The sequence below is a fragment of the Gigantopelta aegis genome, chromosome 4 (assembly GCF_016097555.1).
Source record: "Gigantopelta aegis isolate Gae_Host chromosome 4, Gae_host_genome, whole genome shotgun sequence".
NCBI classification, from domain to species: Eukaryota; Metazoa; Mollusca; class Gastropoda; order Neomphalida; family Peltospiridae; genus Gigantopelta; species Gigantopelta aegis.
In genome coordinates this window covers 45,991,058-45,997,057 of record NC_054702.1, presented here as the reverse complement: position 1 = coordinate 45,997,057, position 6,000 = coordinate 45,991,058, and positions in this window count along the sequence as shown.

The window sequence follows — 6,000 nt, the reverse complement described above, 5'->3', positions numbered from 1 at the left end:
GATCAAGATATTTCGTAAACGTATCTATTTTATTGACCAGTTATATTATATCTTTTTTCTTTTTCGTAAGAAAAGCGTCCATCGTTTGACAGCTCTTGGCTGCACGTTTTTGCTTCGCTCTCTTTGCTTAAGTCGTCCAATGATAGTCGTAGTTTGTAAGTCGAAAAAATAGCGCGCCACAATTACTCACATGATAGACTGGTTCTCAATTGAATATACCCATAAGGACGCCTTGTAATATCATTCGTGTGACACATGTACCATTTTAGGCCAAAAAATATTTACGGAAATTTCCGAACGCTGAAATTAATATTTGAGCTTCTACAGAGACGAGCCAAATAATATCAGAATGCGGGTTTCCAATAATGGTTTCGAATAAACTAGCATTTAATACAGCCATCTGTTGTGGTAAACGTTACAATACTTATAATAGCATTAGGAAATAAAAAGCATTAAACATTTTTGGGCGGAACTCCAATTCTCACGGGTGTGTGCGTTGCACCCGTCGCACACACACCCTGGATACGGGCCTGGGCAGTGTTGCGAAAAAATCACATAGCTTTGTATCTGACTGTAATGAGAGCGTATAACGTTCCAAATGTCCGTCTAGCTCTCCAACAGGCAGAGTGCTCGCGCTAGTTTTCAGATGGTGCAGCACTATGACGTAATAGTCTAGCGCCATCTTGCCTTAATCAGTGCCATGCTGCCCAGAGATTAAACAAGCCTTTATAAAACTCAGAACTTTAATTAATTAATTAATTAAATATCCCTGCTATATAGTTTGCCATTAATTTATTAAAGCATGCACATTACTTAGATTTATTTTCATTTCAATGAATGTTTGTCTTTAATAAATTAAAAAGCCCTAAAAGTGTTTAGTCTACCATGCAAATTTCTATGGAAAACATTTCTGAATGCTTCCATTTCATTCTTTTCTTCATCTCATTTGTATGTATGCCTTCTTTCATTTATCTAACAGTAGCTTTTTGTTCACTATTGTTAGTCACGATGTCGATATACCTCTAAGCATTTGGTTTTCTTGAAGAAATTGCGTGCTGTGTTACATTTGTATTGGATCTTTAATCAATATTGTTTTATGTACATGTAATAAAGCGTGGAAGACAGGCCAACATTTCTACGCTATAATAGCGACGTATTTTTGTTTCATGTTTTTCTATGCGTTTTAAAACAGGCGCGTTTAGATGCAGTTTGTCTCTTGTTTTCATTCAGTTTGTTTCAAAATGGCTACTCTACTTACCGGCGTGTTTTCCCTGGCTATCAAAGGCTACTCCCTCCCTGACGATTCCCCGGGTTTCAGCGTGCGGACAGTGACAGCGTGCGCGGACCGATGTTTGGCCGACAAGTTTTGTTACGCGTTTTTCCACAACAAGAAGCCAGGACTGTGTCTGTTGCACAACTCTAAACATGTAACTACAGGAGAACTAACACCAAATACTGACATGCGATTCTACGTACTAAACAAAGGTAACTATCGTATGATTATAATTATTACAAAATGATTCACTGAGATCTCTCCTCTTTAAGAAGAAAAACAAAAAAGGAAAGGATTTTGTTTTTTAGTTTACTACGTTTGCCAATACATTATCTTGGTTGGGAGTACAACAGTTTGTGTGGTTCTGTACGAACACTGTGGCGTTTTCAGTAATAAACGCCACCGTGTTCCTACAAAACCAGACAAACTATTTTTGGTTTTGGTTTTCTTTAAAGGGAAATTCCTGAGTTTGCTGCATCGTAAGATGTTTTCGATTAATAAAATATTTCTACGATTAAACTTGCATGTTAAATATATTTTCTTGTTTAGAATATCAGTGTCTGTATATTAAATGTGTTTCTGGTCGTTCTGATATTTGTAAGAAGCCCAAACTAGATTTTATTTTGAAACAATTTAAAATTTAGGAAATAAAATGTAATTTAACCAAGTACAAATATTAGAACATTTTTTGCCGAAAAATATGTTTGATATGTAATTAGAATCGTTAAAAGTCTCTGTTAATCAAATTTCTCGCTCCAGCCAGTGCACAACGACTGGTACACCAAAGGCCGTGGTATGTGCTATCCTGTTTATGGGATGGTGCAAAAGAGTAGCCCATGGGGAAAAGAGTAGCCCATGAAGTGGCGACAGCGGGTTTCCTCTCTCAATATCTGTGTGGTTCTTAACCATTTGTCTGACACCATATAACCGTAAATAAAATGTGCTGAGTGCGTCGTTAAATAAAACATTTCCCGTTAATCGATAACATCTTAAAAATTGCAGCAAACTCAGGAATGTCACTTTAACATATTTATACAAATTTTATTTTAAATAGAAATAATCATATTGATGTACTTACCTTCTTTGACATCTAATAGCCGATCTCTACTTTTGTGCTGCTGTTAAACATCCATAGATTCAATTCCATTCTTTAACATACTTTTATTGTCTACATTTGAAGAAAATGGTTTGTTTAACGACACCACTAGAGCACATTGATTAATTAATCATAGGTTATTAGATGTTAAACATTTGGTAATTCTGACACATAGTTATCTGAGGAAATACGCTATATTTTTCTAATACAGCAAAGGATCGTTTATATGGACGCATTTTCCCACAGACAGGAAAGCACATACCACGGCCTTTGATCAGTTGTGTGGCACTGGTTGGTCTCCATTTGAAGTTAGACACGTTCTATGGTTTTGAAATAATGCTTTAATTTTGGCACAGGTGCAGACATTAGACTATCCCGGGCTTTTCCACAGACAGGAAAGCACATACCACGGCATTTGATCAGTTGTGTGGCACTGGTTGGTCTCCATTTGAAGTTAGATACGTTCTATGGTTTTGAAATAATGCTTTAATTTTGGCACAGGTGCAGACATTAGACTAGCCCGAGTGCTCGGACTGTAAGAGAGCTAGACGGACATTTGGAAGCGTATAATGTAATTACAATCTTTAAAAGTATCTTTTAATCGAATTTCTCGCTCCAGCCAGTGCACAACGACTGGTACATCAAAGGCTGTGGTATGTGCTATCCTGTCTATGGGATGGTGCATATAAATTATCCCTTGCTGCTAATTGAAAAGAGTAGCCCATGAAGTGGCGACAGCGGGTTTCCTCTCTCAATATCTGTGTGGTCCTTAACCATAATATGTCTGACGCCATATAACCGTAAATAAAATGTGTTGAGTGCGTCGTTAAATAAAAGATTTCCCGTTAATCGATAACATCTTAAAAATTGCAGCAAACTCAGGAATGTCCCTTTAACATATTTATACAAATTTTAGTTTAAATAGAAATAATCATATAGATGTACTTACCTTGTTTGACATCCGTTAGCCGATCTCTACTTTTGTACTGCTGTTAAACAGCCATTCATTCCATTCCATTCTTTAACATACTTTTATTGTCTACATTTGAAGAAAAAAAAATTGTTTAACGACACCACTAGAGCACATTGATTAATTAATCGTAGTCTATTGGATGTTAAACATTTAGTAATTCTGACACATAGTCATCATAGGAAATACGGTAATTTTTCCTAATACAGCAAAGGATCGTTTATATGGACGCATTTTCCCACAGACAGGAAAGCACATACCACGGCCTTTGATCAGTTGTGTGGCACTGGTTGGTCTCCATTTGAAGTTAGATACGTTCTATGGTTTTGAAGTAATGCTTTAACGTTGGCACATATGCAAATATTAGATTAGCCCGAGTACTCGGACTGGAAGAGAACTAGACGGACATTTGGAAGCGTATAACCTTCGAAATCTCCGTCTAGCTCGCTTACAGTCAGAGTACTCGGGTTAACAGTAGTTGACAGTAAGTATTTGAGTACATTTATTGTTTTCTTTTTTAAAGTGTGTATATAGCTATTTTTAATTATATCTGTATGTATTCTATGAAGAACTCCTGTTGTCATCTTGTCACTGCAAATAACTATTGTAAAATATGTCCTCATATGCTGTCGTTTGACGGCCTGAGTGAATCGAAATAAAGTTTAAAAGTTTGGAAAGGTCTTGTTTTCAGCGATTGTTATGATAATTACTTTTTATTTTGTCTTCATAAAACATAATTGGCTATGTATTAAACTTGTATTTGTAATAGGTTAAATTTCATTTTATTTCCTAATATACTCTTCAAAAGAAGAAACGCAAAACCACATTGTCGTAACATTTGGAGAATTGATTTAATTATTGAATGGCGAGTCCGATAGTTACCAAATGTTGCAGGATTGTTCACAATTCACTCTAGTCCATTGTGAGTAAGTGATAGGACACACCACCAAGGTCAAGGTCATCTGGAGTCAATACCGGGTGTGGCCTCCGCGTGTGTTGATAACTGCCTGGCACCGCCTGCCCATTGAAGCAACCAGAGTACGGATGACGTCCCGGGGGATGGTGGCCCACTCGGCCTGCAAGGCTGCTGCCAGCTCGGGCAGGGTCTGGGGCTGTGGTTGTCGCTGTCGGAGGCGTCGGTCCAACTCGTCCCATAGATGCTCAATTGGGTTCAAATCCGGTGATATCGATGGCCAAGGAAGGACATTAATGTTGTTGTTCTGTAGGAAAGCCGTTGTGAGACGTGCTGTGTGAGGCCTGGCGTTGTCATGTTGGAACACTGCGTTGGCGTTGGCCATAACTGGAACGATGTGTGGCCGGAGGATCTGGTCAATGTAGCCCTGTGCATTCAGGTTGCCCTGCACGTGGACCAGGTCAGTTCTGCCAGTGTGTGAGATGGCTGCCCACACCATGACACTACCCCCGCCGAATCTGTCCACTTCCTGCACGCAGTTTGCCGCATAACGTTCACCACGACGCCTATACACGCGACATCTTCCATCATGACGTCGGAGCAGAAATCGGGACTCGTCACTGAACCACACCTGTCTCCATCGCAGTTGAGGCCATTGTCGATGAATCTGGCACCACTGCAGTCGGAGTCGACGGTGTTGTGGTGTTAAGATGACACCTCGAACTGGACGTCTGGCACGAATTCCTACCTCAAGTAGGCGGTTCCGTACGGTCTGGTCGGATATCCTGCGCAAACCTGGTATTGCTGCGGCTGTGGAGGTGGCAGTAGTCAATCGTTCCCGAAGGTGGCGTACCCGGATGTAGCGGTCCTGCCCGGGGGTAGTGACCCGTGGTCGACCGGATCTAGGGAGGTCACGTGTTGATCCATGTTGCTGGTAACGGTCCCACAGTCTGGAGATGGTGCTTGGGGACACATGGAATGCCCTGACAACGGCCGTTCTGGATTCGCCTGCGTCTAGTCGGCCGATGGCATTGTTTCTCTGCGGTTCACTGAGACGTGGCATGTCCTGGATTGTCAACTGTCGGCCAGATACAGAGGCCAGGCAAGCGAACACCCTGCACTTTTATACTGTCGGTGTTCATGTTGCACGTGCAGACAACGCACGTGCAGTGGTGACATGGTTTGCACGTGGCTGCGTTTTTGCGAATATTCACATTTTGGAACTTTATTGTACAGTAGCTGCGTTTTATCGAATGTAACCGTGGGAATGTGTTTCGGACATGCAATGACCTTATATTCACAAAGCATGAACCGGTAGGAAACATAAAATCGGAGTTATAACCCATTTGTACCCTTTTGCGTTTCTTTTTTTGAAGAGTATATATTATTTTTTTCGTACGTACAAAATTCAACAGCTTATTACCAAAATTATTGTTTTCAGCGTCCGTATTCATTTGAGCTTTAGTGCCATGGCTATTTCATACTGAATAATATGTTTTATACTATTCAAAACACTAACTTGTGGTTCGTCTAATGAAGTAAAATCATCTTAAAACGCTCCCATAGCTAACACGTTACCAAAGGTGGAGTCATTAAAAAAAAGTCTGCTGTAAAACATATCACAATCAATTATAGTCTATAATACGAAGACATTTTAGATACTATATACAATATATATATAGCGTGAGAGCTGGGCGGTATACCGTATATACCGTTCGGTATCGGTATCAGGTCAATACCGATTTACC